At 41.2% G+C, this 12,463-nt stretch overlaps 1 non-coding gene across 1 annotated transcript; it reads right to left on the reverse strand.

Annotated features, from left to right (window-relative positions):
* Window positions 1-4,332: 4,332 nt before the first annotated feature.
* On the reverse strand, window positions 4,333-4,404 carry trnam-cau (transfer RNA methionine (anticodon CAU)). Its single transcript has one exon. It is a non-coding gene; the product is annotated as a tRNA-Met (tRNA).
* Window positions 4,405-12,463: the final 8,059 nt, after the last annotated feature.

A 12,463-nucleotide genomic window follows, 5' to 3' on the forward strand; every position in this document is an offset into this window, starting at 1 on the left:
TTCACGCTATATTCAACCACGGGAGGCTAAAGCAGCTCTGTAATGGGAAATGGTGGCTCAGTGGTTAAGGTTCTGCGTTGCTGATTAGAGCTGAAATCCCAGCTCGATCAATCTGCCACTTTTGGACCCTCAAGCAAAGGTCTTAATCTCAAATATAAATCTCTTTGGACGAAAGTGTTTGACAAATAAATATAAATAATGATATGTGTATAGGAAAACGCACAATATCTCTATCACTGAATATTATAATAATGTACCCATCCCAGAGAGAGTTTTTAAAGGACAAAGGTTGCTTAGCAACTTTCTCTTCGCCCTTTTTGCTTTGCAGTAGGGAAGACAGCGTGACTAGGTATTATTGTACCTTTCACACCACAAACTGCAATTTGCACAGCTCTTTAAGCCTTCAGTCACGTTAGAGACCTGTTCAACACAAACTCGTGTATCTACAGACATAGATAGCCTGCATCAAAGTACATTCTCACTAGCCATGATTACTTCACCTAAATGTGGCTAAATAGACCTGATATGAAACCGTGTGATGTGGTTATGTAAATATTTGATTTGCTTTTTTGATTCGTAATGGAGAAAGTGACATGACAGGAATCGTGAGCATTTATTTATTTTTTGAAACTCAAGGAAGATGCAGACAGAATACTGAATACAAACTAGAGAGCCGAGTACTACACATGAGCCTCAGAGGCAAAGTAAAAAGCTTTGTCAAAAGCATATTGATGATCGCCTTGAAGACAGAACAATAACAAACACTTTAGCTAATCGTGTTTCGCTGCTCAAATGATTTAGGCTTTACAGACCTGCCTTTTAAATACACTGATATTATTCACCACAGGTGGCTTACACAGGACCATCCGCACACAACAGCAATTATATGAATATATTATAATCATAGGAGTTGTTTAGGCTCTATCAAGCATTTATCACAAGTCCACTCAAGTGTACTTTTAAATCTAGAACTGTCAATCAGGAACTGATTAGCAATCCACACCTCCATGAAAGCTGTAATAACAACAATATAGAACAGGTTCTCGTAAACAGTGTGTCCTGCATTGTGACAGCCTGTGTCAACAAGTGATCGTAGATAATTGTAGCTTTGTTAAAACACTGAACTCAGCTCATGTAAACAGAGGCATTTTTGTGTTCCACAGACTTAAGACTGATGCCGAATACCGTAGTGCTTGTTGCGATGACCTGTCAAAACACTTCATAGATACAATGCACTAGGACCGAGAGCTGTCATGCTCTGTAAAGGTGAACAGCACAAAGAGTCCTCTCCAAAACAGGCCTGAGAGGAATGTGGTGTTTACATGAAGGCAGGCGTGCTTTCTCATCGTGCATGAGCACGTGTTCTTCTCCAGCCGGACATCATTCTCTGTGATCACTGTCTGTGAAGTCTCCAACCTCCGACAGGTCTAGAAAACAGGACTGTTTAATAAAGCTTACAATAGGCTCACTATATCCTCCCTCAGCCAGTCTAACAGAGCTGCAAGTACACAAACAGTGGTCCTTTTCTGTGCAATATTGGTAACAACATTTCTCCTTTTGTTAGCCGTTTACCACTGGACCAAATTGGCCAGGCTTGGTCCGTCTGTCATGCCGAATGGGGGCCATTTTGGGTACACTCGAGTAATCTACTCAGTCAACAGCTGACACAACAGATGCCTGCCGGCTCTGTCAGTAGAGCAGATGCATTAAGTACAGATTGGGATCATTACTTTGATGCATCAGACATTGGACCCAAATTGAAAGTGGGGTTTGACCTCAATGAGTTTTAATCAGTTGACTATTCAAATTAAAATATCTAAGCTGATATATGGTGGTTTGAATCCCGCCTCCATCCTGTGTGCATGAAGCTTGCTTGTTCTCCCTGTGCTTCGGGGGTTTCCTCTGGGTACTCCAGTTACCTCCGACAGTCCAAAGACATGCGTTGTAGGCTGATTGGCATTTCCAAATTGTCCGTAGTGTGTGAATGAGTGTGTGAGTGTGAGTGCGTGTGTGATTGTGCCCTGCGATTTGTTGGCACCCCATCCAGGGTGTCCCCTGCCATGTGTCCCGAGCTCCTTGCGATAGGCTCCAGTCTCCCCACGACCCTGTGTAGGATAAGTAGTATGGAAAATGGACGGATGGATGGAGGTTTATTCAACTTCAGTCACGGTAGATCCGGGGCCCATCCTGAAAATACAGGGTTTGATGCTGGAACACACCCTGGATGGCTCAGTCCATTGCAGGTCACCATGCACACACACTTTAAAATAGCCTAGCCTTTCCCCCAATCGGCATGTTTTTTGAGAGGTAAGAGAAAACCAGAGAACCCAGAAGAAACCTATGCAGTCATAATAAAGAATGTGTGAAACTACACACAGACAGTAACCTGAGCTCAGGATTCCTCCTAGTTAGTTTGCCGTTTTGCAATATCGCTCTTATATAATTTGCCAGCAGTTGTTGGAAAATGTAACCTGATTTAGATATGCTGTCTGTCCAAATCCTCTTTGATAAGCTTTTTTCTTTGTAACTATGCTCAGTAGAATCTTGCCTCTTTTTTGTTGGCTTCCTTCTCTGCCAGTTTCATGCACCAACCATCTCTTGAGTCAACGCCCATTGACTCATCTCGCAAGAACTATACGCCATCATTATGCTATTGCTGTGTTGTTGCATCACTCTGCGTGTCTTGTATTCTTGAGCTTCTAATATGATGATGTGTAAAATTTATGTCACGAATTCAGTGTTGAGCAAACTGTCATGTGTTCACTCTTCACCTGGAGCCACACATTACAATCAGGTTCCTGACAGGCCTTCACAGATCACTGTTTGTCCAGGGGATGCGAATCTCCGTATCAGCAGGGAAAATAGGGGGGGACAACTAACATAAACACAACTGGCTTTGTTTACCACCGGCATATTCGGAGCTGCTTACTCGAGGCTGCGATGCACAAATATACGAATATGATGCTTTAGTTAAATGCCTCCACTTCAGTCATTATGTGGAACTGTAGTGACAACTTTCCCATTGCTGTATTTGGAAGATTTCAACCAGCTGACATTATTGTCAGTAATCTTCCGAGCTCTACAGATCTCTGCGCACATTGCACTTATGCACTGGGAAGCCGTGCATTTGTAATCTGAATCCGCAGCATAAATCACTACTTCTCTTTGTCAGAATATGAAGTCAGCATTAAACCTTTTCATAAATTGGATAAAGAGAGGGCCACGTAGTCCAGGGACCAGGGACAGATAAAAGCTGTCAAACAGTGATTACTCAGTCCCAGCAGGTATGGCGAGGCTGCTGATCAGGCTTATTGCTTCCTCAGTACACGGAGTGACTCTATGCATCCCATTTAACAAGCACTGTCATTTTAAATTATGATTTGACCAAGGAACATATTAGTGACACTTAATAAAACTGTCTCCACACACATTAATCATAACCTACCCGGTAATGACGTTAAATGACCAACCGCTCTTAGCTGTTGGTGAGATTATTGTTCAGATCGCTGATACTTTTTCCAAGACTATTGCGATCAACAGTATTTTACACTGTGTTAACTTACAATCTAAGTAAACATACGGTAAACAGAATGCTTATGTACTTTAGCCACCTATACTCTCTGGTTATTATCAGTTAATGGTCTTTAAACCTATCATTCAGTAACTAGGACGAATTATTCAGTAACTACAGTGATACGAACAGGAAAGGCTCCTGGGCATTTAAGGGGTTAAATTTAAAACAACAAACCCTTTTTTTCTCTTTTTTTCCAGTGCACTTCTCATAAGGAAGGCCATAAAGCGATCTCAAAGGATTCCTTTGAGATCCAAAGGAGCAGCAAACCATTTGCTGTATGATAATAATGTGAACCAGTGTGAGTGAGATGCAGAGGATAATGGTGTGATTGACTCCTTTGATATGCCCCCTTGCAGCTTAACTGCGTTATCCTTAAGTGAAGTCTTTTGGTTCTGCCGTTCACATCCCTCAGTTTGGACATGGATCCCGCACAACCCTTTGGACATGGATCCCGCCTCACAGATTCAAAGCAGAAGCTCAGAAATTTTTAAGAGAGTAGCTCTCTCATGTATCTCATGTATTTTTCAAAACCAAAATCTTTACTTCACCAGCTTGAAACAGTTCCACTGTTTAGAAAGTTGATTTATGGAGTTCACTGGATCTTTTCTAAGATGGCCATTTTGTGAGAAACTTTTTAATGAACAGCAGGTTCATTAAAAAATTTTCTTTTATCTATATTTACATTTATTCAGTTAGCAGATGCTTTTATCCAAAGTGACTTATAAATGAGGAAATACAAGCAAGAAGCAGTTTCTGTAAGGCATGAACAGGGATCGAACCCGTGAGCTTCGGTTTATGAGACCAACGCCTTACCACTTGGCCATCATGCCTACATTGGTTATGGTGTTTTCCTTAATGTTTTTTCTTTACTTACACTAAATTATTTATTAGGTAATGCCCTTAATCTGTACCACTTCACATATCTACATATCCATCCATCCATTTTCCATACTGCTTATCCTACACAGGGGATCCTGGAGCCTATCCCAGGGGACTCAGGGCACGAGGCAGGGGATACCCTGAACAGGGTGCCAACCCATCACAGCACACAATTGCACACCCATTCATACAGTATGGACAATTCAGAGATACCGATCAGCCTACAATGCATGTCTTTGGACTTGAGGAGGAAACTGGAGTACCTGGAGGAAACTCCCGAAGCACAGGGAGAACCCGCAAACTCCGCACACACAGGGCAGAGGCAGGAATTTTTCCCCCAACCCTGGAGGTGTGAGGCAAATGTGCTAAACTCCTAAGCCACCGTGCCCCCTTACATAATTAATATACAGATAACAGAACAATATCATCATTTTAGTTGCCATCATTATTACAACGCATTCGCTAGTGCTTTTTCTGTTACACTTTTATCTTTGTGATAATAGTTTTTACTGAATAACTGAAGAGAAGTCAGGCAGAATACAGATACTGTAGAATAAATGAAGAAAGACTAAACCAAAGGTGGTTTAAAAAAAAAAAAACTGTGGTAGCAGCACGCTTAAGAATATAATGGCAAAATGAAAACACATTCTTTAAAGCTTGAGCTATTTCAATCCAATAATTGACTTCTCTTAAAATTTGATCATAGAACCATAACAGTGGTGTCATATTTAGGATAAGTTTTTAAGTTGGCCTCTAATAGAGAAACACTCTAGACTCTAGAGTTTTACGCCAAACCTGTAAGGATTCCCCTAAATTGTGCACACTTGGGGGAAAAACGGTTACACTTCTCTTTTTGTGAAGAGTCTTACAAATAGCTGTCTCCACACCTGAGAGGCCTCTAAGGTAGAATCCTTTGAGGAAGGTAAGAACCCTTACATATCCAATGAACCATTGAAGATGTCTTTTTTTAAATAGTGTACTATGATTGGAATCCTGATACTCAAAGCTGAGAGCTCTGGCCAACTAATGGATCATCCTCTATTTCACTTTAGGAAACTGATATACAGTTATCTATACCTGTTTAATCTACTTAAGATGTGTGAAGTGTGTATAAGTCGAGTCCACAGTCTACTACCACTGGATTTGTAACCCTGTCTACTGTAGTCCTAACGTTTAACAAGAATGAATTGTGTTCGAACCTCTCCTGCTATAGATTTGCGATTGTGTCATCAGGACGCCACAGCGAAGCAAACATGCAAGCAGAGCTTCTGAACACTATGAAATGATGCTCTCCAGATGGCAGTTTTTGATGTGGTTCTGTCATGGACAAGATACACGGTGTATCATACAACTTTCCTACCGCTTATCATCTTTTGACAGATTTTGCAGTGCCCTGTGGAGAGATTCATTATTGTTTTCCCCAATGCCAAAATTTCTCTGACATGCTTTACAAGGTACATAAAAATGTTTGTGATGTGAAACATTTAGCCTTTTCACATCCAAAATCTGGACCGAACAAGTAAGTAAGTGAGAGTTGGATCTATGTATTTTATACATTTGAGTGGTGAAAATAGATCCATACTGCTTATCCTATACAGGGAGCCTGGAGCACAATTGCACACACATTCACAATTTAGAAATGCCAATCAGCATACAATGCATGTCTTTGGACTGGCAGAGGAACCCTCCAAAGCATGGGGAGAACATACAAACTTTGCGCAAACAGAGCAGAGGTGGGATTTGAATCCCCAACTCCAGAGGTGCAAGGCAAACATGCTAACCACAAAGCTGTGTTTCCTGTGAAAATAGATAATAATAAATATTATGCAGGTGTGAAACAGATCCAGGGTCCTTGGTTCGATCCTGAGGTAAGGGTACTCTCTATGTGGAGTATCGCATGTTCTCCCCATGTGTGGGTTTCCTTTAGGTTCTCCGGTTTCCTCCCATGCTACTAGGTGGACTGGCTATGCTGTAATTGCCCCTAGGTGTGAAAGAGTGTGTGACTGTTTATCCAGTGTGCCCTGGACCACCAGGATTGGTTCCGGACCCATTCTGGTCCTGATGTAAATACCATATTAATTTCAACAGACACACTGTAACAATCCAGAACAATCCAGATGGGTTAAAAGTTATATTCACTTCATTAATCAATGCCAAAGCATTTTGGCAAATTAGGAGCAGTGGACTTTTGGCCTGTTATGGATTAAGTGGCCATTTTAATTATATCTACACATACTTAAGTGGTGCTGTGGCTCAGCAGGAGGAGGAGGATCCCTGTCACTGTCTGCAGTTTTGCTTACGATTCGTTTCAGTTGGGCAAGCTTTTGAGAGACAGCTTGTTAAGATTTCTGTGAAGGCTGCTCTTATTAGCAGTTTGTTTTTGGCCCTCAGAGTCGTTTGAACTTTCATACCGATTAAGGCATTGTGTCTTTATTAATGCTAAAGCTGTGAATAATGTATGTAATAGGTTACCTATCAGAGTTTATTATTCACTGTAAAATAATCAATATTTAACCCAAATGGTTACTGGGAGCAAATTTTCAGAGAAGTCTAGTCAATTCTCCAGGCCTGCATAGTTTATTTGCTTTATGTGCTCTTAGGTATTCAAGCAGGAGTGAGAAATATGTTGTTTGCAGTATCTCACATCAGCAATCAGATGTACAGGTGTGAGAAGCGGCAGAGAAAGACTATTATCTCAGCTGGATGTAGACTTCTCATGTTCTTTATCTCTCCTCTCTTAGCAGTGTGCTGATTTGGATCACAACACACATTTAAAACTCACACACCGGTGTACCATATGAAAGAGGTTTTATTTGAAAATGAAGATTGACTGATAAGCTTACAAGTGTGCTTGTTCTTTGACTATGTTTGATATACTATATACAGAAGTCTAAGGTAGTGGCTTTGTTAAAAATCAGCATATTGCACACTTTGTTCAGAAGCCACTGAGGTGAGCCATTAAAGTAATTCAGCTTTCTGTCCTCATGTACAGCTGCTTCTTAGAACATACAGTCCCCACCAAAACTATTGGAACGGCAAGGCCAACTCATTTGTTTGTGCTGTACACCACAGACATTTGGGTTTTAGATCACAAGCTGGATATGAGACAAGAGTTTAGGATTTCAGCTTTTGTTTCCTGGTATTTACATCTAGATGTGTTAAACAGTATAAAAGATAGAACCCTTTGTATCAGACCATGAAATTTTTAGGTGAGCAAAAGTATAGGAACAGATAAGTATTGAAGTAAATGAAAGTAAATAACACCTGCAGGGTAAATCCTGCAACTCATTGACATCACATTGTTGGTTTCTTCTTTTTTGTCACTTTTCCAGGCTTTTACCACAGCTTCTTTCAGTTGTTCTTTTTTCTCCTCTTCAGGAGGTGAAATGCTGCTCAATTGAGTTAAGGTCTGGTGATTGACTTGGCCAGTCTAAAACCTTCCACTTTTTCCCCCTGATAAAGGAAACAAATGCACTCTTCACAGGTGGAGCTAAAGGCTAAAACCAAGAGCTATTTATTGTTTAAACAGTGAAGCTAACAAGACACACTTGGGTAACAAGGAACACCTGTCACTCACATACTCCCCCAATTTTGCTCGCCTACATATTGGGTGGTCTGATACAAAATGTGCTATGTTCTATATCATTTAACACGTGTATATGTAAATACCAGGAAATAAAAGCTGAAATTCTAAACCCTCTTCTCATATTCATCTTTCAATCTCAAACTCAGTCTACAGCACAAACAGTTGACTTGGCCTTGCCGTTCCAATAGTTTGGAGGGGACAGTGTGCACCTAAATGATCGAAAAATTACGTGTAGATTAAAGTGGTGTGTTCGACAGCCTCTTAACTTTTATAAAGGCTTACGCTGTATATGATATATTTTTTTGTTGGCTACATGTCCACCCAAGCTTTCCTTCAGAAACATTTTATTATAATTTTTTTATTCATTCAAGTACAAATACTGAGTTAACGAGATTCCTCGGTTATGTCATCCTTTAGTTTTATCAGGCTACACAACATCATGAAACATATCAGTATGGTTTTTAGAAATGCTCTTGAGACTCAAATAGTGTTGTGCTTATTTTATACCTTCAGTCCTGTACAAGAGAAAAGACAAAAGGACCCTAGGGACTTGGTGCATACTCAGGTTGAATGGTATGCTGATAGTGGTGCTTGCATATACAGCTGTATACTTTAGAAGTATTCAGAGAGCCTCAGTCATCATTAGAACCCTAGCACAGTTTTACAAGACACCCACACTTGCTGTGCAGCCAGGAGTGGTCCAGTGATCTCCTCTTTCTTCTGTTAGAATCATTAGCAATTTGTTCCTATACTACAGTTGACAGATAGTCATTCTGACTGTTTATCTATCAACGAGTCTACAGTCTGTTCATCTATCAATCAGCGAGCTTGTAAATGTCCTTTTTGGTGTATTAATTAACTAGTATAAAGGTGCGTGCCAACTTTGTCCCAACGATGGCATCCCTCCAACCTTTTTGTGTTTCATTACCCTTATGCGCCACATGTGAATTTCCGGTAACCCTCATCCATGATACCACGATCTTCTCCCAGTAGAGGAGAATTCTAACTGCACTGGGAAGATGCTTGGCTAGGCTGCCACTACTAATTCAAAATGGAAGCAACAGATTGCAGTTATATTATGATTTTATAATCTGTGATATTTAACCAGGACCTGAGGTACACTATATGCCCAAAGGTTTGTGGATATCTGACCACCACACACATAGGGCAACGGTTAACCGCACCAATAGGGCCACCCATAGTCGCTCAATGGTTACTGATCTGAAGGTTGGGTGCTCACTGCCAAGCTGTCACTTTTGGGCCCCTGAGCAAGGTCCTTGTCCGTCTCTACTCCGGGGCACCGCATCATGGCTGACCCTGTACTCTGACCCCAACTTCCTAACAAGTTGGATATACAGAAAAAAAAAGCATTGCAATGTGCTGTAATGTATATGTGCTGAATACAGACTTTTTCTTCTTCATATGTGGTTCTTCCGCAAACTGTTGCCACAAAGTCAGAAACACACCACTGACTAGGATGTCTTTGTGTGCTGTAGCATTACAATTTCCCTTCACTGGAACTCCAGCATGATAATGCCCCTGTGCACGAAGCGAGCTCCATGAAGACATGGAGTGGAAGAACTCGAGTGAACTGACCTCAACTCTGAAGAAACTGAACTGGAACACTGACTGTACACCAAGCCTTCCTACTAGACATCACTACCTGACCTCACTAACGCTCTTGTAGCTGAATGAACACAAATCCCCACAGCCACGCTCCAAAATCTAATGGAAAGCCTTCCCAGAAGACTGGAGCTTATTATAACATCAAAGAGGGCTCGACTCTGTCCTAATCCCCATGGTTTTTGGAATACACACATACTGTATGTGTGTGTGTGTGTGTGAGAGAGAGAGTCAGGAATTCACATACTGTATTGTTCTCTCATTTAGTCCCAAAATATTAATAAACATAAACGACCAGGTTAGCTTCTAACATTCCCTGTATTCAGCCTGTTCATCCATGTCCAGATAAGAACATTTTTTTTCAATAAAACATGAAGTAAGATTAGAATAAAGATGAAGGACTAAACGATGATCTGAAGTGTAAATGTGGATCGGGTTTGAAGCGCTGCTGAGCTCGTGCCACGGAGGCGGCAGTCACGTGACCGCGCTGCCGGTACAGCAGAAGTTTGGCGCGTCAGAGCGCGCGAGGATTCCGAGCAACACACACGCACGAGAACCTGTTAAGAGGCGTTCGGGCAACGTGTAGCCTATATTCTCTGTAGACTCACATGCATACGACTGCTTATCATCTGTTTTTGTTTGTTTTCTCCATGTCTATATATATGTAATCAGCGTGTATAACATTACAGCCTATACATAGTTAATGCTAAATATATGTTGGACCAGTTCGTCTTTCATGGTAGCTTAAAAGCATTTAAGATAAAAATATAAGAAGAAGAAGAAGAAGAAGAAGAAGAAGAAGAAGAAGCAAATGGACTGCAAGGAGAAAGGGAGCTTTTCCAGAAAGGATTCGCCGGCGCTCCACTAAAAGTGAAGGAGATGCTTATGGGAACGTCTGATTCCTTATCTATAAGGTACTTTTCATTTCAACTCCAAAAAACAAAACAAAACAAAAACCCAAACACCTTGTTTTAGAAGTTTTAAATGTGCTATTTAACATTTTGGTGTTTGTTATTTGACAGTCCACACAGTCTCCGACGCGTCTTTGCGCATTATTTCTCTTCGCCTGAAACAATTCTGCATGCCATTTAAATTCCCATTTAGTTATTAATAATTGACCTCAGTCACACTGCATGGTCAGATAGTAGAACGTGGCGTCTTAAGCGTGCAGTCTTGAACCGGGAGACATTTTTGCGCGTTGTTTTTTTTTGTGTTTGGTGGTGGTGGGGGGGGGGGATTAATAAAAAAATTCTGCAGCGTTGAACAAAGACTTACGTAAAAAGACTCACTGTGCAGGGTAATTCAATACTGTTGTACAACTGATGATGGACTTTTTTTTAAAGGACATCTCTGGCAGACGCTCCATCATGACCGATGGCGAAGGGAGAGAGCGCTTTCAGTACCTGGAGAGTGGAGAGGTGAGAGTTCCGTTGGCGGTCTTGTACCGGGCGCCCGGTCATGGCCAAGCTGCTGAGGATGAGGACAAAGGCAGCACATGGGGTCCGGATGGCTCGGAAGGCTCTAACAGCTCTGAAACTCGGGGCTCGGCTGATGGTGATGGTGGTGGCGGTGGCAGTGGTGATGCCCCTGCTCCGGATGGTGCGTCTGAGGAGCAGGAGCAGCAGCCGTACCCTGCGCTAGCGCCTGTCGTCTTTTTCTGCATCAAACAGACCACGCGGCCGCGGAGCTGGTGCCTCCGGGTGGTTTGTAACCCATATCCTTTTGTTTTTCCTGCAGGAAATCGTTCTGAACTTAACATTCTTTAATGCTGAAAACCCTAGTGGTGAGTCATTTGTCTCTAAACTTCCACTTAGATGAAATTTGTCTAGAAGGTTGCCATTTATTAAGCACTTTAAATGTAACACATGATGACAATCATGGCCTGATTGTGAGATTCCATAAACTGTATTTACTCTAGAAGAGCATTAACAAAATCCCATCCTATAACAAGTGTTCTATAGATACATAGCCTACTATAGGACTGAACACTTGGGATGTTGTTATTATTTATTGTTTTGATCCGCTTTGACCTCAGTCACATAGTATTTCTTTCAAGTTGTTTATTTTAGGTTGTAAGGAGAGGGAACAAATGACAGCCCAGTTGCCCATTATCATTTGTGGGTGTGTTTTGACAGGAAACGTCAACAGATAAGGTCTGATGTTTTCTCTCTGAGTGAGATTTATTTCCCACAGATTACCCTCTGTTGCAATTAACTTGCTTGCTTTATAAATAGGCTAGCTTAATTATCTGTAGGGAAAAACAGAAACTGAGCTACAAAGCATGTTCATTCCTCTTTGTGCTTTACGATCTCAAAGTAAATACTTTTATGTAATCTGCACTTATTAATGATTGTTTTGGTAATTCGATGAGTACTGGGATTTGCCCGTCTCCTTTGGAAGTCCTGTAGAAACTCCTCCATTTTTAGAGCTATTCAGAAGAAAGGCATATCCATTCCCACATGACTGCCTTACAGCTGACACAACGTACTGAGTGACAGCTTTGAGAAGTGCAATTATAGGGGTGATTTATTCACCTATCTAATGAATCTACTGTTGCTCTCATTATCTACTGAGGGCATACACAACACCATGTAGAACACTAGCAGGAGCTGTAGTGCTCAGAGAAATTTATTTTTTTTTTTTTGCATGAGAGTTTTCTTTTGTCTTGAGTTATTTATAATTCACTGCATACACACGAATGCTGTTTCTGATCGTTTCAATTTGCTGTTCAGTCATTGCTGTCATCATTTACAGCTTTATGTGAACACAGAAGCATTCTTTTCGGGAGCACTCAGGAAGAT

This window comes from Ictalurus furcatus, chromosome 24 (genome assembly GCF_023375685.1).
Source record: "Ictalurus furcatus strain D&B chromosome 24, Billie_1.0, whole genome shotgun sequence".
Lineage (NCBI taxonomy): Eukaryota > Metazoa > Chordata > Actinopteri > Siluriformes > Ictaluridae > Ictalurus > Ictalurus furcatus.